This window comes from Choloepus didactylus, chromosome 13, assembly GCF_015220235.1.
Source record: "Choloepus didactylus isolate mChoDid1 chromosome 13, mChoDid1.pri, whole genome shotgun sequence".
Classification (NCBI taxonomy): domain Eukaryota; kingdom Metazoa; phylum Chordata; class Mammalia; order Pilosa; family Megalonychidae; genus Choloepus; species Choloepus didactylus.
The window spans coordinates 72543596-72567628 of record NC_051319.1 but is presented as its reverse complement, the minus strand read 5'-3'; the positions used below and the strand labels follow the sequence as shown (position 1 = coordinate 72567628).

Here is a 24033-nt window from a genome sequence, read left to right as displayed (position 1 = left end):
TCATGGGATTGAGAAAATCTTCTTGACTAAAAGAGGGAAGCGAAATGAAACAAAATAAGTTTCAGTGGCTGAGAGATTTCAAATGGAGTCAAGAGGTCACTGTGGAGGGCATTCTTATGCATTAAATAGATATCCCTTTTTAGTTTTTAGTGTATTGGAATAACTAGAAGGAAATACCTGAAACTGTGGAACTGCAACCTAGTAGCCTTGATTCTTGAAGATGACTGTGTTACTATATAGCTTATAGGTGTGTTTGTGAAAACCTTGTGGCTCACACTCCCTTTACCCAGTGTATGAACAGATGACATACACTGATGGGGACAAAAATTAAATTTAAAATGGGGGGAGAGGGGATGGAATGCTTTGGGTCTTCTTTTTTTTACTTCTATTCTTTTTTTTTTTTCTTTGGAGTAACGAAAATATTCAAAAACTGTGGTGATGAATGCAAAACTATATGATGGTACTATGAGCAGCTGATTGTATACTGTGGATGACTGTATGGTATATGACTATATTTCAATAAAACTGAATTTTAAAAATAATAAAACAAAATAAAAAAGTCTTATGTAGTCAAATGTCACTTTTCATCACAGATTTTTGGGTTTTTTTCTTACTTAAGAAGGCCTTCCTTATCCCAGGACTATAAATCTTTCATCCTATTATAATTTTGTTTAGGTTTACTTCTAAAAATCTATTTGGACATTAACACTGTCTAACGTGTAGTTAAATAACATTTCACAATCTATTCAGGCTTTGTCTTTCTACCTCTTCTCTCTCAATTAAAACACAAGTACTTAATACCAAACATATACCAATCATTATTATAGGGGATTTAAGAGAGAATAGCATGTTGACTCAAACCTGAAAGAACATGCAATATAAACAAAGACAAAAGTGATATACATTAAAACTATGCTCCCATTCTCTACTACCAGAATTTCTTCTCTCTCTTGTGTGGGAATGACTGCCATGTTTATCTTTACATCTCTTTAATAATCTTCCCCCTTTCCTCTCCTCCTGAGCTATCTTCTTTCTCCTTCTCAGTTTCTCTCTCTCCCCCTTTTTCTTTCTCCCTTTTCCATCTCTTTATTCACTCCCCCATACCATTCTCTAGTCAACTTGAGTTAAAAATAATGATTGTTTAGCACACAGTAGGGTCTGAATGTATTAGTTGATGGGATTGAAAACTCTATTAACACCCTGAACTTCTCTTCTGAATCTATTTAGACATTTATACTCAGCTGCTACTGAACATTTTATGTGGTCATCCTCGTTACCTCAAAGGCAATATTTGCAAAACTGAAGTCACTGTCTTTTTCCCCATATCTGTTTCTCTATGATTACCTTTCTTGCTTGATGGCATCACCACCATACATTTACAAATATTCAAATCCTATGAACAAAACCATACTATAAATTGCATTCTTACATTAAACAAATCTTTACCGTTAATTAACATAATACAAGCACAAAGATTTTCTTTTTAAATCAATGAATGCTAAAATGACAAATCCCTGATCCACCCCTCTCTGTTAACTTCCTAACCTCTTTTTCTACAATTCATTTTCCTTGCATAATTGAGATTTTATTAGTTGTTTTAAAAATCCACATACAGCAGGGGCCCCATGAGAAGCTGGGGGGGAAATGTGGAAGTGTTGGACTTCCTCACCTGGATTATTTATGATGTTCTCACAAACCTTGAGGACTGGCGGTTTGAAGTGCCTAGCCCTCTATCATGGGACTTGCCCTTATGACGCTCATTACTGCAAAGGAGAGGCTAAACCTGCTGATAACTGTGCCTAAGAGTCTCCCCGAGTACCTCTCTGTTGCTCAGATGTGGCCCTTTCTCTCTCTCTCTAGCTAAGCCAACTCGGCAGATGAACTCACTGCCCACCCCCCAACATGGAATCTGACTTCCAGGGGTGTAAATCTCCCTGGCAACTCAGAATATGACTCCCAGGGATGAATCTGGACCCAATATGGTGGGATTGAGAACATCTTCTTGAACAAAAGGGGGATGCGAAATGAAATGAAATAAAGTTTCAGTGGCTGAGAGATTTCAAATGGAGTCTAAAGGTCACTCTGGTGGACATTCTTATGCACTAAATAGATAACACTTTTCAGGTTTTAATGTACTGGAATACCTAGAAGTAAATACCTGAAACTATCAAACTCCAACCCAGAAGCCTGGACTCCTGAAGACGACTGCATAACGATGTAGTTACAAGGGGTGACAATGTGATTGTGAAAGCCTTGTGGATCACACTCCCTTTATCTAGTGTACAGATGGATGAGTAGAAAAATGGGGACAAAAAACTAAATGAAAAATAGGGTGGGATGGGGGAATGATTTGGGTGTTCTTTTTTACTTTAACTATTTATTCTTATTCTGACTCCTTCTGATGTAAAGAAAATGTTCAAAAATAGACTGGGGTGATGAATGCATAACTATATGATGGTACTGTGAACAGGTGATTGTACACCATGGATGATTGTACAGTATGTGAATATACTTCAATAAAACTGAATTTAATTTAAAAAAATCTATATACAGACATTATGAACTTTTACACAATTCTTAATATATATACTGATTTAAATATATATACTGATATATATACTGATTTTATACTGATTTTACACAATTCTTAATATATATACTGATTTTACACAATTCTTAATATATATACTGAAAACCTAGTTGTAATTTTTCCTAAACAGTTATTAAAGTGACTTTCCAGCTTAAAATCTGTTTCTTCTTTTGGAAACAAATGTAACAACCTTGTGGGTTTAGCTGACAACCTTGCAGGTCTCTACTTAGAATTTTCCTTCACACCCCTTTGGCTGAACTGACCTTCCTCCTGGGCACGGTGGCAGTGGAGGTGGCCTTCAGGAAGCTGGGCTGGCCTGGCAGCTGCAGTTCCTCCTGCTGCCTGAGCTGCTGGGACCTGTGAGGGGGTGAAGAGGGACTGCATAGAACAAAAGGGGAGACCGCCCTCTACTCCTCCAATTCAACCTTTCATAATTATAGATACAATTTTTAGGCAATATAAACTGAGTTCCTGTTAAAGTAGATTCAATCAATATGTATGTTCATGTTTATGATATTATGACTGTCATTACTGAAACAAGTAGCCTATTAGGATTACCTATACTTTCTTGAATACTCGTTTTCCCTCAACTCAATAACTGCTGAGCTTTTTATTTGTTTAGTTTTTCCATGTATCATATCAGATCTTTAAAATACTGTATCTTCCAAATACCCAAACACATATGTAAATGTATCTACCCTCTTCTTTCAATCTGGACTAGCTCTTCTCCAGACACGCTCCCTTGTTCCTAGGTTGGATGCCCAGGTACTGAGAATAATATCTCCCTCTTTTTTCACCCCCCTCAGCATATTCTGTGAAATAACATACTCCAGTAGCTTCCAAAGAAAGAGTACATGGAAGGAAAATGTTTCCATTCCTTGCATTTGACATTTGATAGACCATTTGGCTAAATATAAAATATCAAGTTAAAAATCTCTCCTTCAAAGGAGAGGTTCAAAGATGGCGGCATAGAGAGAAGCTGAAGCTAAGTAGTCCCCCTGAACAACTAAAAAAAACCAGAAACAACTAGTAAATAACCCAGAATAACTGCTGGGGGAGAGACGTGCGGTCGACTCATCATACACCAACCTGAATTGGGAGGAATGCCTGAGATCACAGAATAAAATCTGTAAGTAAGAACTGCGGATCCAAATCGGGAGACCCCCTCCCCCACAGCACGAGCTACAAAGCCTCATGGTGCAAGAAAGAAGCTTTCTCCCAGTGAACGAATATAGCTCAGCTGAGCTCCAACTGGGGTTTTAATAAGCAAGTGTGATCTCACTACAAGGTACGAATCCACAAAAAGTAGACAGAGGCTTTGGGTGACAACTGACCTTGGAGAGCCGGAGGGTTGCCTTGGACTAGCTCTGTTCCTTTTTCGACTCTGGAGAAAGCCTCGGCCATTTTCAGCTCCCAGTTCTGTGACCCAGACAGGGGTGTGGCACAGGCAGACAGAGACCACTGAAATGCTAATGACCTCCCCCTAAGGCGTCTATCTTCTCTAAGAGGAAAGGGCTGGGGCCCAGCTCTACTACCTGCCTTTCATTCAGAATTTACACCAGTCAAGAATTATAGGCTAATCTTTGCATCAGGCAGAGAACACCCCTGCAGGGCCCGGCAGCCCGGGGCTTCCCTTGAGGGACGACATGCAACAGTGACGTAGCACAGCCTTCCCTCAGCAGAGGTCCTGGAAGATCACAGCTGAGAACGGGGGCCCGCTTGGAAAACCAAGGGACGCTACGTCAATGCCGGTGGTTCATTGGGCAGCGACAGAGAAAATCTGGGACAAAACTGAAATGAAGGCTTAGACTCTTGCAACAGCCTTGAATCTCCGGGAACACCTGGGAGGTTTGAATAATAAAGCAGCCCTGCCTCCCTGACCACCCAGACACACGTGCCACGTTCAGGGCGGACAGCTCCAACAACAAACCCAAACTGAGTCCACCAACTGAACCCCACAAAAATCATTTCCCCACACACCACAGAGACAGAGTTGGGGAGAACTGATTTGAGGGGTATAGGTGACTAACAGACGCCATCTGCTAGTTAGTTGGAGAATGGGTACACCACTAACTTGTAATTCTGAAAAACTAGATCGGTATTTTTTTTTTTTTTTACAACTTGAAAGAACTCTATCAAGCAAAGCAAATGCCAAGAGGCCAAAAACAACAGAAAATCTTAATGCATATGATAAAACCAGACAATATGGAGAACCCAATCCCAAAAACCAAAATCAAAGTATCAGAAGACACACAGTACTTGGCACAATTAATCAAACACTCACAATCGAGGAATGAAAACATGGCACAGGATATAAAAGACATGAAGAAGACCATGGAACAGCATAAAAGGGACATAAAGAAGACCCTAGAAGAGCATAAAGAAGAAATAACAAGATTAAATAAAAAAATAGAAGATCTTATGGAAATAAAAGAAATTGTTGGCCAAATTAAAAAGACTCTGGGTACTCATAATACAAGACTACAGGAAGTTGAAAAACGACTCAGTGTCCTAGACGTCCACAGAGCAGAAAATGAAAAAACAAAAGAAAGAATGGAGAAAAAACTCAAAACGGATCTCAGGGATACAACAGATAAAATAAAACTTCCAAATTTAAGACTCATTGGTGTCCCAGAAGGGGAAGAGAAGGGTAAAGGTCTAGAAAGAGTATTCAAAGAAATTATTGGGGAAAACTTCCCAAACCTTCTACACAATATAAATACACAAAGCAAAAATGTCCAGCGAACTCCAAACAGAATAAATCGAAATAAACCCACTCCAAGACATATTCTGATCAGACTGTCAAATACTGAAGAGAAGGAGCAACTTCTGAAAGCAGCAAGAGAAAAGAAATTCACTACGTGTAAAGGAAACAACATAAGACTAAGTTGTGACTACTCAGTGGCCATCATGGAGGTGAAAAGGCAGTGGCATGACATATTTAAAACTCTGAGAGAGAAAAATTTCCAACCAAGAATACTTTATCCAGCAAAACTCTCCTTCAAATTAGAGGGAGAGGAGGCAGGGCAAGATGCCGGATTGGTGAGGTGTATGTTTTAGTTACTCCTCCAGGAAAGTAGGTAGAAAGCCAGGAAGTGCTTGGACTGGACACCACAGAGCAATCTGACTTTGGGCATACTTCATACAACACTCATGAACACATCAAACTGATGAGATCAGCGAAATCTGTAAGTTTTTGCGGCCAGGGGACCCATGACCCACCCTGCCAGGCTCAGTCCCGTGGAAGGACGGGCAGTCAGCGCTGGGAAGAAGGGAGAACTGCTGTGGCAGCTCCAATTGGAAACTCATTCTACTGATCCAAACACCAACCACGGATAAACTGAGACCAGACACCAGAGAATCTGAGAGCAGCCAGCCCAGCAGAGAGGAGACAGGCATAGCAAAAAACAGCAAGAAAAACTCCATAATAAAAGCGGAGGATTTTTGGAGTTCTGGTGAACATAGAAAGGGGAAGGGCAGAGCTCAGGCCGTGACGCTCATATGCAAATCCCGAAGAAAAACTGATCTCTCCGCCCCCTGGATCTTTCCTTAATGGCCCTAATTGCATTGTCTCTTAGCATTTCAATAACCCATTAGATCTGCAAGGAGGGCTTTTTTTTTTTTTCTTTTGTATCTTTTTCTTTTCTGTTTCTAAAACAATTACTCTAAGAAGCCCAATACAGAAAGCCTCAAAGACTTGCAATTTGGGCAGCTCAAGGCAAGAGCAGAAATAAGAGAGCTCTGAGACAAAAAGTAATAATCCAGTGGCTGAGAAAATTCACTAAACACCACAACTTCCCAAGAAAAGCGGGGTGTCCGCTCACAGCCATCATCTTGGTGGACAAGAAACACTCCTGCCTATCGCCAGCCCCATAGCGAGAGGTGCCCCAGACAAACCAGTGTGACGGAAGTGCTTCAAATAACATGCACACACCACAAAACTGGGCATGGACATTAGCCTTCCCTGTACCCTCAGCTGGTTGTCCCAGAGTTGAGAAGGTGGAGCAGTGTGAATTAACAAAACCCCATTCAGCCATCATTTCAGTAGACTGGGAGCCTCTCTACACAGCCCAGCAGCCCAGAACCGCCCTGGGGGGACGGCACTCACCTGTGACATAGCACAGTCATCCCTCAATAAGAGGACCAGGGGGTGCACAGACTGGAAGAGGGACCCACTCCCAAGTCTCAGGAGCCATATGCCAATACCAAGGACTTGTGCGTCAGTGGCAGAGAAAAAATGTAGCAGGACTGAAGGATGAGACTATTGCAGCAGCTTTAAAACTCCAAGAACACCAGGGAGATTTGATTGTTAGAGCCACCCCTCGTCCCTGACAGCCCAGACACACGCTCCATAAACAGGGTGGGCAACACAAACTACACATGCAAGCTTGGTACACCAATTGGACCCCACAAGACTCACTCCCCCACTCACTACAAAGGCTAAGCAGGGGAGAACTGGCTTGTGGAGAACAGGTGGATCTTAGACGCCACCGGCTGGTTAGTTAGAGAAAGTGTACTCCACGAAGCTGTAGATCTGATAAATTAGAGATAAGGAATTCAATTGGTCTACAAATCCTAAAAGAACCCTATCAAGTTAAGCAAATGCCAAGAGGCCAAAAACAACAGAAAATTATAAAGCATATGAAAAAACCAGACGATACGGATAACCCAAGCCCAAGCACCCAAATCAAAAGATCAGAAGACACACAGTACATAGACAACTAATCAAAGGACTGAAGATGAACAATGAGACCACAGTACAGCATAGAAAGGATATCAAGAAGACCCTAGAAGAGCATAAAGAAGACATTGCAAGACTAAATAAAAAAATAGATGATCTTATGGAAATTAAAGAAACTGTTGACCAAATTAAAAAGACTCTGGATACTCATAGTACAAGACTAGAGGAAGTTGAACAACGAATCAGTGACCTGGAAGATGACAGAATGGAAAATGAAAGCACAAAAAAAAGAATGGGGAAAAAAATCGAAAAAATAAAAACGGACCTCAGGGATATGATAGATGATATAAAACATGAGAATATAAGACTCATTGGTATTCCAGAAGGGGAAGAAAAGGGTAAACGTGTAGGAAAAGTATTCAAAGAAATTGTTGGGGAAAATTTCCCAAATCTTCTAAAACACCATCAATACACAAATCATAAATGTCCAGCGAACGCCAAATAGAATAAATCCAAATAAACCCACTCCGAAACATATTCTGATCACACTGTCAAACACGGAAGAGAAGGAGCAAGTTCTGAAAGCAGCAAGAGAAAAGCAATTCACCACATACAAAGGAAACAGCATAAGACTAAGTAGTGACTACTCAGCAGCCACCATTGAGGCGAGAAGGCAATGGCACGATATATTTAAAATTCTCAGTGAGAAAAATTTTCAACCAAGAATACTTTATCCAGCAAAGCTCTCCTTCAAATTTGAGGGAGAGATTAAATTTTTCAGACAAACAAATGCTGACAGAATTTGCTAACAAGAGACCTGCCCTACTGGAGATACTAAAGGGAGCCCTACAGACAGAGAAACAAGGAAAGGAGAGAGAGACTTGGAGAAAGGTTCAGTACTAAAGAGGTTCAGTATGGGTACATTAAAGGATATTAATAGAGACAGGGGAAAAATATATATGACAAACAAAAACCAATCGACAAGATGGCTGATTCAAGAAATGCCTTCACAGTTATAACGTTGAATGTAAATGGATTAAAATCCCCAATCAAAAGATATAGATTCGCAGAAAGGATTAAAAAAAATAAACCATCAATATGTTGCATACAAGAGACTCATCTTAGACACAGGAACACAAAGAAATTGAAAGTGAAAGGACGGAAAAAAATATTTCATGCAAGCTACAGCCAAAGGAAAGCAGGCTTAGCAATATTAATCTCAGATAAAATAGACTTTAAATGTAGGGATGTTTTGAGAGACAAAGAAGGCCACTACATACTAATAAAAGGGGCAATTCAACAAGAAATAACAATCACAAATGTTTATGCACCCAATCAAGGTGCCACTAAATACATGAGAGAAACACTGGCAAAACTAAAGGAAGCAACTGATGTTTCCACAATAATTGTGAGAGACTTCAACACATCACTCTCTCCTTAGATAGATCAACAAGACAGAAGACCAATAAGGAAGTTGAAAACCTAAACAATCTGATAAATGAATTAGATTTAACAGACATATATAGAACATTACATCCCAAATCACCAGGATACACATACTTCTCTAGTGCTCAGGGACTTTCTCCAGAATAGATCACATGCTGGGACATAAAACAAGCTCAATAAATTTAAAAAGATTGAAATTATTCAAAGCACATTCTATGACCACAATGGAATACAATTAGATGTCAATAACCATCAGGGACTTAGAAAATTCACAAATACCTGGAGGTTAAACAACACACTCCTAAACAATCAGTGGGTTAAAGAAGAAATAGCAAGAGAAATTGCTAAATATATAGAGATGAATGAAAATGAGAACACAACATACCAAAACTTATGGGATGCAGCAAAAGCAGTGCTAAGGGGGAAATTTATAGCACTAAACACATATATTAAAAAGGAAGAAAGAGCCAAAATCAAAGAACTAATGGATCAACTGAAGAAGCTAGAAAATGAACAGCAAACCAATCCTAAACCAAGTAGAAGAAAAGAAATAACAAGGATTAAAGCAGAAATAAATGACATAGAGAACAAAAAAACAATAGAGAGGATAAATAACACCAAAAGTTGATTGAGAAGATCATCAAGATTGACAAGCCCCTAGCTAGACTGACAAAACCAAAAAGAGAGAAGACCCATATAAACAAAACAATGAATGAGAAAGGTGACATAACTGCAGATCCCGAAGAAATTTAAAAAATTATAAGAGGATACTATGAACAACTGTATGGCAACAAACTGGATAATGTAGAGGAAATGGACAATTTCTGGAAACATATGAACAACCTAGACTGACCAAAGAAGAAACAGAAGACCTCAACCAACCCATCACAAGCAAAGAGATCCAAACAGTCATCAAAAAGCTTCCAACAAATAAATGCCCAGGGCCAGATGGCTTCACAGGGGAATTCTACCAAACTTTCCAAAAAGAACTGACACCAATCTTACTCAAACTCTTTCAAAACATTGAAGAAAATGGAACACTGCCTAACTCATTTTATGAAGCTAACATCAATCTAATACCAAAACCAAAGATGCTACAAAAAAGGAAAACTACCGGCCAATCTACCTAATGAATACAGATGCAAAAATCCTCAACAAAATACTTGCAAATCGAATCCAAAGACACATTAAAAAAATCATACACCATGACCAAGTGGGGTTTATTCCAGGCATGCAAGGATGGTTCAACATAAGAAAATCAATCAATGTATAACAACACATTAACAATTTGAAAGGGAAAAATCAAATGATCATCTCAATAGATGCTGAAAACGCATCTGACAAAATCCAACATCCGTTTTTGATAAAAACACTTCAAAAGGTAGGAATTGAAGGAAACTTCCTCAATATGTTAAAGAACATATATGAAAAACCCACAGCCAGCATAGTACTCAATGGTGAGACTGAAAACCTTCCCTCTAAGATCAGGAACAAGACAAAGATGCCCGCTATCACCGTTATTCAACATTGTGCTGGAAGTGCTAGCCAGGGAAATCCAACCAGACAAAGAAATAAAAGGCATCCGAAGTAGAAAAGAAGAAGTAAAACTGTCATTGCTTGCAGATGATATGATCTTATATCTGGAAAACCCTGAGAAATCGACGATACAGCTACTAGAGCTAATAAACAAATTTAGCAAAGTAGCGGGATACAAGATTAATGCACATAAGTCAGTAATGTTTCTATATGCTAGAAGTGAACAAACTGAAGGGACACTCAAGAAAAAGATACCATTTTCAATAGCAACTAAAAAAATCAAGTACCTAGGAATAAACTTAACCAAAGATGTAAAAGACCTATACAAAGAAAACTACATAACTCTACTAAAAGAAATACAAGGGGACCTTAAAAGATGGAAAAATATTCCACGTTCATGGATAGGAAGGCTAAATGTCATTAAGATGTCAATTCTACCCAAACTCATCTACAGATTCAATGCAATCCCAATCAAAATTCCAACAACCTACTTTGCAGACTTGGAAAAGCTAGTTATCAAATTTATTTGGAAAGGGAAGATGCCTCAAATTGCTAAAGACACTCTAAAAAAGAAAAACGAAGTGGGAGGACTTACACTCCCTGACGTTGAAGCTTATTATAAAGCCACAGTTGTCAAAACAGCACGGTACTGGCACAAAGACAGACATACAGATCAACGGAATCGAATTGAGAATTTGGAGATAGACCCCCAGATCTATGGCTGACTGATCTTTGATAACGCCCCCAAAGTCACTGAACTGGGTCATAATGGCCTTTTCAACAAATGGGGCTGGGAGAGTTGGATATTCATATCCAAAAGAATGAAAGAGGACCCCTACCTCACACGCTACACAAAAATTAACTCAAAACGGATTAAAGATCTCAATATAAAAGAAAGTACCATAAAACTAGAAGATAATGTAGGAAAACATCTTCAAGACCTTGTATTAGGGGGACACTTCCTAGACTTCACACCCAAAGCACAAGCAACAAAAGAAAAAATAGACAAATGGGAACTCCTCAAGCTTAGAAGTTTCTGTACCTCAAAGGAATTTGTCAAAAAGGTAAAGAGGCAGCCAACTCAATGGGAAAACATTTTTGGAAACCATGTATCCGACAAAAGACTGATATCTTGCATATATAAAGAAATCCTACAACTCAATGACAGTAGTTCAGACAGCCCAATTATAAAATGGGCAAAAGATATGAAAAGACAGTTCTCTGAAGAGGAAATACAAATGGCCAAGAAACACATGAAAAAATGTTCAGCTTCACTAGCTATTACAGAGATGCAAATTAAGACCACAATGAGATACCATCTCACACCGATTAGAATGGCCGCCATTAAACAAACAGGAAACTACAAATGCTGGAGGGGATGTGGAGAAATTGGAACTCTTATTCATTGTTGGTGGGACTGTATAATGGTTCAGCCACTCTGGAAGTCAGTCTGGCAGTTCCTTAGAAAACTAGATATAGAGTTACCCTTTGATCCAGCGATTGCACTTTTCGGTATATACCCGGAAGGTCGGAAAGCACTGACAGGAACAGATATCTGCAAGCCAGTGTTCATAGCAGCATGATTCACAATTGCCAAGAGATGGAAACAACCCAAATGTCCTTCAACAGATGAGTGGATAAATAAAATGTGGTACATACACATGATGGAATACTACACGGCAATAAGAAGGAACGATGTCGTGAAACATGACAACATGGATGAACCTTGAAGACATAATGCTGAGCGAAATAAGCCAGGCACAAAAAGACAAATATTATATGCTACCACTAATGTGAACTTCGAGAAATGTAAAACAAATGATTTATAATGTAGAATGTAGGGGAACTAGCGATAGACAGCACTTAGGAAGGGGGAACAATAATGCAAGAAGAACAGATAAGCTATCATGGGTAAATTTAACGTTCTGGGAATGCCCAGGAATGACTATGGTCTGTTAATTTCTGGTGGGTATAGTAGAAACAAGTTCACGGAAATGTTGCTATATCATGTAACTTTCTTGGGGTAGAGTAGGAACATGTTGGAAGTAAAACAGTTATCTTAGGTTAGCTGTCTTTTTCTTACTCCCTTGTTATGGTCTCCTTGAAATGTTCTTTTATTGTATGGTTTTTTTTCTTAATTATTTTTTTTTCAATTTTTTTATTTTTCATACAGTTGATGTTAAAAAAGAAAAAAAAAAAAGCTAAAAAAAAAACAGGGAAAAAAATATGTAGAGCACCCTTGAGGAGCCTGTGGAGAATGCAGGGGTATTGGCCTACCCCACCTCGATGGTTGATAACATGACAACAGACATAGAAGACTGGTGGTTCGATGGGTTGAGCCCTCTACCACAGGATTACCCTTGGGAAGACTGTTGCTGCAAAGGAGAGGCTAGGCCTCCCTATAATTGTGCCTAAGAGCCTCCTCCTGAATGCCTCTTTGTTGCTCAGATGTGGCCCTCTCTCTCTAGCTAAGCCAAGTTGAAAGGTGAAATCACTGCCCTCCCTTCTACGTGGGATCAGACACCCAAGGGAGTGAATGTCCCTGGCAACGTGGAATATGACTCCCGGGGAGGAATGTAGACCTGGCATCATGGGATGGAGAACATCTTCTTGACCAAAAGGGGGATGTGAAAGGAAATGCAATAAGCTTCAGTGGCAGAGAGATTCCAAAAGGAGCCGAGAGGTCACTCTGCTGGGCACTCTTACACACAATGTAGACAACCCTTTTTAGGTTCTAAAGAATTTGGGTAACTGGTGGTGGATACTTGAAACTATCAAAATACAACCCAGAACCCATGAATCTCGAAGATAATTGTATAAAAATGTAGCTTATGAGGGGTGACAATGGGATTGGGAAAGCCATAAGGACCACACTCCACTTTGTCTAGTTTATGGATGGATGAGTAGAAAAACAGGGGAAGGAAACAAACAAACAAATAGACAAAGGTACCCAGTGTTCTTTTTTACTTCAATTGCTCTTTTTCACTTTAATTATTACTCTTGTTATTTTTGCGTGAGTGCCAATGAAGGTGTCAGGGATTGATTTAGGTGATGAATGGACAACTATGTAATGGTACTGTGAACAATCGAATGTACGATTTGTTTTGTATGACTGCGTGGTATGTGAATATATCTCAATAAAATGAAGAGTTTAAAAAAAAAATTTGAGAGAGAGCTTAAATTTTTCACAGACGAACAAATGCTGAGAGACTCTGCCAGTAAAAGACCTGCCCTACTTCAGATACTAAAGGGAGCCCTACTGACAGAGAAACACAGGAAGGAAAAACATATGTAGAGAATTTTAACAGATATATACAGAACCTTACATCCCAAATCACCAGGATACTCATATTTCTCTAGTGATCATGGATCCTTCTCCAGCATGGACCATATGCTGAGACATAAAACAAGTCTCAATTAATTAAAAAAAAAACAAAAACAATCGAACATATTCAAAGCACAATCTCTGACCACAAAGGAATACAAAATAGAAGTGAACAATTTTTGAATTGTAACTTCACTATTTACTTCCTACATGATATAAAATACACAAACTATAATGACAAATCAGTGGTTTTGAACTCAATGTAAAATATGTAATTTTTGAAAGAACTATATAAAGGTGGGGGAATGGAGGAGTATAGGTACATAGTTTATGTGTCCTACTGAAATTAAGTTGTATCAAAGAAAAGATTGTTATGGATTTAAGAGTTTAATTTTAAGCCCCACAGTAAACAGAGAGAAATTATCAGAGAATATGACCATAGAGATGAAAAGTGGAGTATGGGTTAAGAGAAATGGGGGAACGGGCAATGGGGAGTTAAGAAATGAGTGTAGGGTTGCTGTTTGAGATGAAGGGAAATTTCCAGTAATATGCATGGTGGGAAGGTGATAGCATTATAACATTCTAAATGTGATTAATCCCACTAATGGAATGCTAGGGAGGGGGTACAATGAGAAGATTTAGGCTGTATATATTTTTCCACAATTGAGGAAAAAAAAAAAAAACAATCTAAATAGATGACAATTGAATGCCAAGGATGACCCTGGGTGGGATCAAACGGACACAGTTGAAACATAAGGAAAAGGAAATATAGAATGTAAGCTTTGTATCATTGTTGAATCTCTTGTGCTTCTTAGCTGCACTTAATGGGATTGCATAAAAGAATGTTCTTGCTCACAGGAATTGTATATGTGAATTATAGTGTTTGTTCAAGGATGTGTGCAGCTAGTGCTCATATGTTCAGAAGACAGAGCAATAGATGATGGATGATAGGCAGAGAGGGAGAGAGGAAGGGAGGGAGGAAGGGAGGGAAAGAAATAGCGGTGTGACAACATGTTAAAGTTAGTGGATCAGGGTATCTGGGCAGGGGTCAGGGAATGCTGGAGTTCTGTGTATGGGTTTGTATTGTTTTTGCAACTGTTCCTATAACTTTGAATTTATTTCAAAACAAAATGTAAAAAAAAAAAAAAAAAATCTCTCCTGCAGAATTTTAAAGACATCGTTTACTGCCTGCTACTTTCCAAGGTTGCTGCTAAGAAACTGTTGACATTCCAGTTTCTTTCCTTTATATGTGACCTATTTCCCTGACTTCTCTGGAAGGTTCAAAGGTCTTCTATTTACCCCTGGAATCCTCAAATTCCAGAAAGATACGACTTGGTGTACTTCTTTTTTATTTATTGTGCTGGGTATTGTATGAGTCCTTTCAAACTGGAGAATACTGAAATAGATATCCTTCACCCAGATGTATTAACTGTTAACAGAACGTCTCTACTTTGCCCTTATTCTTAAGTGACAGTTTAGATACAGAAGTATAGAATTCTTGGTTGACAGTGCTTTTTCTTCAGTCTTTTTTTGTAGATGTTATACTATTATTGCTGATGAGAAGTCAGCTGCTTTCACCCTGGCTGCTAATCCTTTGAAAATAAACTTATTTTTTCTACATAGACGCTTTGAAGATCCTCCCTTTGCATTTTGTTCTAAATGCTTAGAATCTTTAGTTTCCGATTTATTGTTATTTATTTAAGACTCTTCACCCATTTCTACTCTGCTATTTAACCCAACTGTTGACCTTTTCCTCCAACTAAAGACTTTTATTTCAAAGATCACATATGTCATTTTAACAAGTTCTATCTGGTTTTAATTCAAACTTATCTATTCCAGGATAATAGCCTTTCACTTAGAGTTTTTAAATAGACATATTTTAAATTAATTGCTGATTTTTCCGTTAAATTCATTCCTGGTGTTCCAATTACTGGTTTTATTTTGTCTACTGCCTCTCCCTCATGCTGGACAGTTTCTGGAATTATTGTATTATTAATTCATCTTGAGTAGAGCGTTGTTTTTTCTGTGAAAGTCCAGTGCTCCCTGGTTGAAAAAGCATGCCTAAATAGCAGTTTGCATTTGCTCCTGTTTATATATCACAAGGTGAAGCTCACAAGCTCAAACAGAGGTTTTAGGGTAATTCCTTGTCTTGGGATTCTCATAACACATGGATAGTACAAATTTATACTGGAAATCGGTGTGTGAGTGCAAGCCTAGAAAGGTAGTATGGTGTGTTGGTTTAGAATTTAGACTATGAAACCATACACAGCCTAATTTTGAATCCCAGATTCTCCAAACTACTAGCTGTATGATCTTGATCAATTTAATCTTTGTATGCTTTAGTTTGCTGTTCTATAAAATGGAGGTTATAATAGCATCTAACCTCATAAGTTTGTGTGAAGATTAAATGAGTAAATTTAAATTGCTTAGAACAGTTTCGCACACAGTAAGCATATACGTGTGTGTGTGTGTGTGTGTATATATGTATATATCTCCATATATGTAATTGTTGTTGCTACTAATGTTGTTATTATTATTGTCATTACCACTATTTTTTTTCTTCACCAACAGACCTGAGGAGAGAGACAAGCTTCTCTGATGCCTACCTAGGCAGGTAGACAGAAATTTTCTCGTCCCTTACTTGAAGGAAGTACTACTCATACAGAAATACAATAGTAAATGGACACACTTATTACTGTCCATAAGTAAAAGGGAAAGTGAGGCAGGTCAGTATTAAGATATAGTAAAAACTTACTTAAGCCAATCACTCCAAATGATGGCAATGGAATATTTGTCAAAAACAGATTTAAAAGTATATATAATTTATATGTCTATGGTATACACTAAGATTAACAATATACAGTATCTTACATTAGATATTTGAATAAATAATTATAATTTAGTTAAACTATCAGCTATTAATTATAAAAAAATCCATTTAAATAATGAGGTGCATTTACTCAGGCTTAGTAGAGAAGGCTTCAGATATCAAAGTTCTAGAAAGGAATGCTTCCTTAATATCTAACTACTGCCTGAAATGTCCGCCAAGTCTGTTTTGTAAGACAAAGGGATGAGAAGAGATGATTAAAAGGTTTAAAGAATGAGAAGTTTGTGTAATTCATGCTTCTTGGCCAGGCATGGAATCCCATCTCAATCCCTCTGGGTTCTGAAAGGCAGCTGAGCACAAAGTACAGTCTTATCTAGGTATGGAACAAGGTAAGGCTTTGATATTGTTTCAGATTAATCCCTGGAGAGGAAAAAGACTGCTGTGAGTTACAGGTGATTCTTACTTACTTTGTGGCAATTGCCTTAGGACTTTGTATGTTAACTTGATATTTTCCCCCAAATAAATGAGGTATTTTCAGCTGTCATTTTATTTATTTATTTATTTTGGCTGGGAAAAACTTTATAAGACCAATTTGCTATGACAAAAGAACTAAATCATACTCTTTAAAGAGCTCTCCCATTTGTTTTAAGTTTCTCCAACCCAACAGTTGCCACAAGTGTATATCAAAATGCATTATCAAAGTGTTAACATCATAGCTGGCACATAGTAATTATACAGTAAGGGATAATTTACGTTATTGGGTCATGAAGTTTTCCCCCAATTCCAACATCAAATGGTATCGACACAGTATTTAGCAGCTGCTACAATATGATAACTAAGTTTAAATTGGTTTAAACATTCCTTGTGTAAGAGCCTAACAGTATCTAAAGAAAAGAAAAAAACTTCTCTATGAATGACATATCTAGGGATTCTCAAGTTATAGCTTATAATGATGAGCACAAAACAACAACAACAAAAAAACAGGTTATATCTAATATACACTGCATCTTATTTATCATATTTTTCCTCAACACTAATAAGTCAGACTGTTAAGGTAGTGGCAATATTTATGACAACTTTATGACCATTCATAAAGACTAACCCAAAACTACACCATTTATATACACTTTTGGAGCTCTGAGCCAAATTAACCATAAATTATTAATTATCAACAATTACTCAGGTCTGCATGTAGCCCTCCCTATAGCTAAGAATTAAGATTTTCTCAAGCATTTTAACTCTGTATGAAAATTTAAGTTTCTTAAGGTAGACACTGACGAGAAAAGGAAACTTTTAGAAGAATGAGCCCTATGTACAGTTACATGGCAGTGGCGTAGGAAATTAGGGAATTTTTCTGAAAGATTTCAACAAATATACTGCTACCAGCTTTACTGTAAATTGAAAGAATCAAATATTAAACCTCCTATTCCCCTACTTAAAAATAACATGTAATTGGACTACTGCCTGTGGTAATAAAAAGACAAAATTCAAATTTAAGATCTAGACGAAAAAAGAGCTGATCTCTCCCTAACAAAAGAGGTTAAAAAAAATCTGCAAAAGTACAGAACTGATTCCACAGGCTTAAAGAAAAAAAAATACTAGAAGAATACCATACCAGAATCCACTGGGAATTTTGAAGAGGAAATGAGAAGAAACAAAATTAAATCAAAACACGACTTCTGGTAGACCAAAATGACAGCATAAGATGCTTCAGGGTGCCGTTACCCCACAGAATCTTTGAACAAATAGAAAAAGGTGTAGAGCCATCTTCTTCAAAACTCTAGAAAACAGTTAAATGGTTATGGTAACTGATTTCAGATTGTGGAATCATAAAAACTCAATCTAAAACCCGTAAGACACCCTCATGGTGCCCTTAGCTGGCTCGCCCTTCCCCACCTTCTCCCAAGGGCAGTGTGGGGCAAGCTGTGCTCCCACTGTGGATCCCTAGCCCAGTTTCAGAGCATATGCACATACTGGAGCCATGCTAATCTATCCCATGACAAGTCTGAAAATTGAACCATGAAACTCTTCTCTAGCTTGCCCTCCCAGAATTTGCCCTGCAGGAAGAAGTAGCTTGGAGACAACTAAAGAACTGCAAGAAACTATTAGGTCAAAGTAACCTGGAGCAAAAGATTACCTGCTTTAAGTCATATAACAGAGTGTCCTGCGGAGTACCAGGGACATTCCAATTCCTGTAAATGGTGGAATTCAAAAGGCTATCAGCAAGCCCAGTCCTAGGATAGGACTCAAACTCAGAAAAGACAGAGGACCCTGCATTTCACATTCTTCTCAAGCTGATCTTCTGAAAAGAAGGCTAAACTCTGAAGAAACTCACCAGCCAATGCACAACCCTTAAGCAAAGATTATGAAAGCGCTTTTTTGTTTTTGTTAGCTCCTACTACTCAAGGAAATCTCTTGTCCTATCACTAGCTGGATACAAAGTTAAGGAACAGACACCTCAACACCTGTATCCCAGGGTTAACACTTTAAAATATTAAAATGTACAGTATGCTAGAAAAGACTGTAAAACAAAGAAACAGGAAATGATAGCCCAGTCAAAGGAACAAGATAAAAATTCAGAAGTCACTAACAAAGAAAACTAGATTTCATACATCCTGGACAAAGACTTTAAAAAAATGACCCTCAATATGCTCAATGAGATGAAAGAAAGCACAGAGAAAGAACTAAAAGATATCAAGAAAATGAGAGAAAAATAACAGATTGTCAATAAAGAAGCATACATTTTTAAAGAGAATAAAACAAACACTGGAGTTGAAGACAGTAAGTGAAACGAAAAATTCTCTAGAGGATTTGAACAGTAGTCTGGAGCTGACAGAAGAAAGAATCTATGAATGCAAAGTTAAGATAACTGAGTATGATTCAAGTCAATATAATTGAAATGACTCACGCTGAGGTGAAAAAAGAATAAAATAATTTTCAACAGTGAACATATTCTAAGGGACCCATGGGATACTATCAGTATACACATTATGGGAATCAGAAAGAGAAGAGAGAGAAAAGGGGGCAGAAGAAATACTCAAAGGAATTCTTGCAAAAAAACTTCCCAGTTTTAACAAAAGATTTAAATATGCACATTCAAGAAGCCCAATGAAACCCAAACATGATAAACTCAAAGAGAATCACATCCAGATTCACAGTAATCAAACTGCTGAAGGACAAGGACAAGGCGAGACTTCTGAAAGCTGCAAGACAAGAGCAACATGTTATCTACTAAGGTAAGTGCCAATTTCTCATCAACACATGGATGAAAGAAGGCACTAGGACAAAGTATTTAAAGTGCTAAAAGAAAATTGGCATCCAAGAATTTTATACCCAGCGAGACCATCTTTCAAAAATGAGGAAGAGATTAAGATGTTCCCAGACAGACAAAAGCTAAGGGAGTTTGTCACCACTAGACATGCCTTACAAGCAATGCTAAAGGAGTCTGTCAGACTGAAAAGAAAGGACACTAGAGAGTGGACTGAAAGAGCATAAAGAAATAAAAACTTCTGGTAAAGGTAATTATAACAGTTAATATAAATGTCAGTACTACTGAATTATATTTATGGTATGTAACCCCACGTTTTGCTTTCTACAGGTTCTAAAATGCAAATGCATAAAGAGTAATGAAAACACTATGGTCTTGGGAATACAATGTATAAAGATATAATTTGCAACAAGTGTAACAAAAAAGTGGAGGAATGGAGGGGTATAGGAACAGTGCATGTATATACAACTGGAGTTATGTTGGTATCAAATCAAATGTGATCATGGTACATTTAACATATCAAATCCTAGGACAGAGTAAAACCAAAAAGAAAATACATGAAAAATACATACAGAAGGAAGAAGGGACTCAAAATGGTACAATACAAAAAAGAAAATAAATAAGAAACTAGATATTAATGGACAAATTGACGGGCAGAAAAAGGTATACAGCTTAAAGACCAAATAACAGAATGGCAGAAAAAAGTCCTGCCTTATCAGTAACTATTTTAAATGTAAATAGATGAAATGCTCCAGTCAAAAGGCAGAGATTGGCAGAATGGATTTAAAAGCACTACTCAACTATATGATGTATAAGTGAGAGACCCACCTTAAATTCAAAGGCACAAGTAGGTTGAAAGTAAAATGATGGAAAAAATACATACTATACAAGTTGTGCCAGTTTGGATGTATTATGCCCCCCAAAACTCCACGTTCTTTGATGGAATCTTGTGGGGACAGACATATTAGTGTTGATTAGGTTAGAATCCTGTGATTGTTTCCATGGAGGTGTGACTCAATCAACTGTGGGTGAGAACTTGATTGGATAATTTCCATGGAGGTGTTACTCCACTCATTCAGGGTGGGTCTTAACTGAATCACTGGAGTCCTATAAAGGTATTCACAGACAGAAGGAGGTGTTCCAGCCAACAGAGACACTTTGAAGAACACACAGGAGCTGAGAGTGGAGCTGGAACACAACCTGGGATCAGCAGATGCCAGCCACATGCCTTCCCAGCTAACAAAGGTTTTCTGGATGTCATTGGCCTTCCTTCAGTGAAGGTATACTTGTGTCGATGCCTTTATTTGCACATTTTCATGCCTTTAGACTGTAACTTTGATGCAATCTTGTGGGGCAGACATAACAGTTGGGATTATAAATTGGAACGTTTGGATTAGGTTGTTTGCATGGAGATGCGCCCCACCCAACTGTAGATGATAACTGAAGGGATATTTCCATGGAGGTGTGGCCCCACCCATTCAGGGTGGGCCTTGATCAGTGGAGCCATATAAACGTGCTGACTCAAAGGGATGGAACTCAGTGCAGCTGTGAGTGACATTCTGAAGAGGAGCAAGCTTGCTAGAGAGGAATGTCCTGGGAGAAAGCCATTTTGAAACCAGAACTTTGGAGCAGACGCCAGCCACGTGCCTTCTCAGCTAACAGGTTTTCCGGATGCCATTTGCCATTCTCCAGTGAAGGTACCTGATTACTGATGTGTTACCTTGGACACTTTATGGCCTTAAGACTGTAACTGTATAGCCAAATAAACCCCCTTTTTATAAAAGCCAATCCATCTCTGGTGTTTTGTATTCCGCAGCATTAGCAAACTAGAACACTGGTATTTTGCATAATGGCAGCATTAGCAAACCAAAACACAAACAGTAACTAAAAGAGAGCTAGGGTAGCTAAGCTAATATCAGATAAAACAGATGTTAAGTCAAAAAACTGTTCCAAGGGACAAAGAAGGTCACCATATACTGATAAAAGGGTCAATTCAACAAGAAGACATAACAATTATAAATATATATGCAGCTAATGACAGAGCTCCAAGATAAATGAAGCAAATATTGACAAATTTAAATGGAGAAATAGATGTTTTTACTTAAATAGTAGGAGAATTCAATGCAACACTCTCAATAATGGATAGAACATCAAGACAGAAGATCTGTAAGGAAACAGAAAACTTGAATGACACTATAAACCAACTAGTCCTAACAGACATATATAGAACACTTCACCCAACAGCAGCAGGATACACATTCTTCTCTAGTACACACGGATCATTCTCTAGAAAGACTATGTGGTGATTTGGAATGTATGAAACCCAGAAAAACGTTTTCTTTAATCCATTCCTGTGGGTGTAAACTACTATAAATAGGACCTTCTGACAAGGCTACTCAGTTAAAGTGTGAGCCACCTCATTTAGGATGAGACAATACTATTACTGAAGTCCTTTATAAACTGAAGGAATACAGAGAGAGAGAGAGAGAGAGAGAGAGAGAGAGAGGGAGAAAGTCATTGAAGCAAAGAAACCCAGAAGATAAGGAAGAGACCAGCGGACAGCACGATGTGCCTTGCCATGTGGCAAAGGAGCCAAGGACTGCTGGCAGCCAGTTTTAAGGAAGAAAGCATCACCTTGATTCATGCCTTGATTTGAATATTCTTATGGCCTCAAACTGCAAGCTAATAAATTTCCATTATTTATAGCTAACCCATTTCATGGTATCTTCTTTAAGCAGCGTCAGAAACTAAAACAGACCACATTTTAGGTCCCCAAATTTGTTTCAATAAATTCAAAAACATTGAAATTATATAATGTATCTTCTCTGACCACAGTGTAATGAAGCTAGAAGTGGAAAATTCACAACTACGTGGAAATTAAACACTGCATTCTTAATCAACGGGTAAAGGAAGAAAGCACAAGGGAAATTAGGAACTACCTTTGGGAAATGAAATCAAAACACAACATATCCAAACTTTGACAGTAGGCAGCAAAGGCAAAGCTGAGACGGAAACACATAGCTCTAAACGCTTACATTAAAAAAGAAAAACATCTCCAGTCAGAAACCTAACCTCAAAACTGGAGGAAAAAGAAAAGCAAAGTAAACTCAAAGTGAGCAGAAGGAAGGAAATAACAAAAAGATCAGAGTGGAGATAAATGAAACCAAGAATAAAAAGCAACAGAATCAATGAAACCAAAAGCAGGTTTTTTGTAAAGATCAAAACAATTGACAACCTTCAGCTAGACTGAAAACAAAAAAAAGAGGACAAAAATCACTAAAATCAGAAATGAAAGGGGACATTACTACCAAACCCACAGAAAGAAAAGGGATGATAAGATACATTGAACAACTGTACACCAAAAAATTAAACAAAACTAATTAGACTTGTTCTGGAATGGACAAATTCCAGAAAAACACAAACTGTCTACACTAACTTAAAAAGAAAGAGAAGATCTCAACAGACCAATGACAGGTAAAGACACAGATCAGTGTGCTACTTTGAATATATTAAGTCCCATCAAAAGCCATATTATTTGATACAATCTTGGGGCAGATGTATTAGTGTTGATTAGATTGGAATACTTGGATTGAGTGTCTCCATGGAGATGTGACTCAATCAACTGTGAGTGAAATGTTTGATTGGAGGTGTTAACCTGCCCATTTGGGGTGGGTGTTAACTGGATCACTGGAGTCGTATAAAGGAAGTCACAGACAGAAGGACCTCAGAGCAACTAGAGTGACATTTTGGAAGAGCTGCAGCTAAGAGAGGACAAAACGCCCCAAGAGCAACATTTTGGAGAACACCATTTAGAAACACAACCTGGGAGCAAGTGGACACCAGCCACGTGCCTTCTGAGCTAACAGAGGCTTTCCGGATGTCAATGGCCATCTTTCAGCGAAGGTACTCTATTGTTGAGGCCTTACCTTGGACACTGTATGACCTTAAGACTGTAACTTTGTAACTAAATAAACCCCCTTTATAAAAGCAAATCCATTTCCTGGTATTTTCCAAATGGCAGCATTAGCAAACTGGAACAATCAGTTACCAAAAACCATCTAACAAAGAAAAGCCCAGGACCAGATAGCTTCACTGGTGAATTTTAACAAACATTCCAAGAAGAGTTAACCCCATCCTGTTCAAAGTAGTCCATAACATATAAGAGGAGGGAACACACCCTAAACTCATTCATCACCCTAATACACAAGTCCGAAAAATCTAGCAGCACATTAAAAGAATTATATACCACCATCAAGTGGGATTTATCCCAGGTATGCAAGGGTAGTTCAGCATAAGAAAATCAATTAATGTAATACACCACATTAGTAGAATGAAGGGGAAAAACACATGATCATCTCAA

The 24033-nt window shown here is 38.1% G+C and overlaps 1 protein-coding gene across 6 annotated transcripts in view; it reads right to left on the bottom strand.

Moving 5' to 3' along the window:
• The window catches only part of CDC42SE2 (CDC42 small effector 2), a 163851-nt gene that overhangs the window by 39180 nt on the left and 100638 nt on the right, over positions 1-24033 (bottom strand). The window contains exon 3 of one of the 6 annotated variants that reach the window (XM_037802296.1): positions 2854-2947. The exons of the other annotated variants lie outside the window; for them this stretch is intronic. The gene's annotated coding sequence lies outside the window, so the exon portion shown is untranslated. The remainder of the gene's footprint in view (positions 1-2853; positions 2948-24033) is intronic. 6 annotated transcript variants of the gene reach the window in all.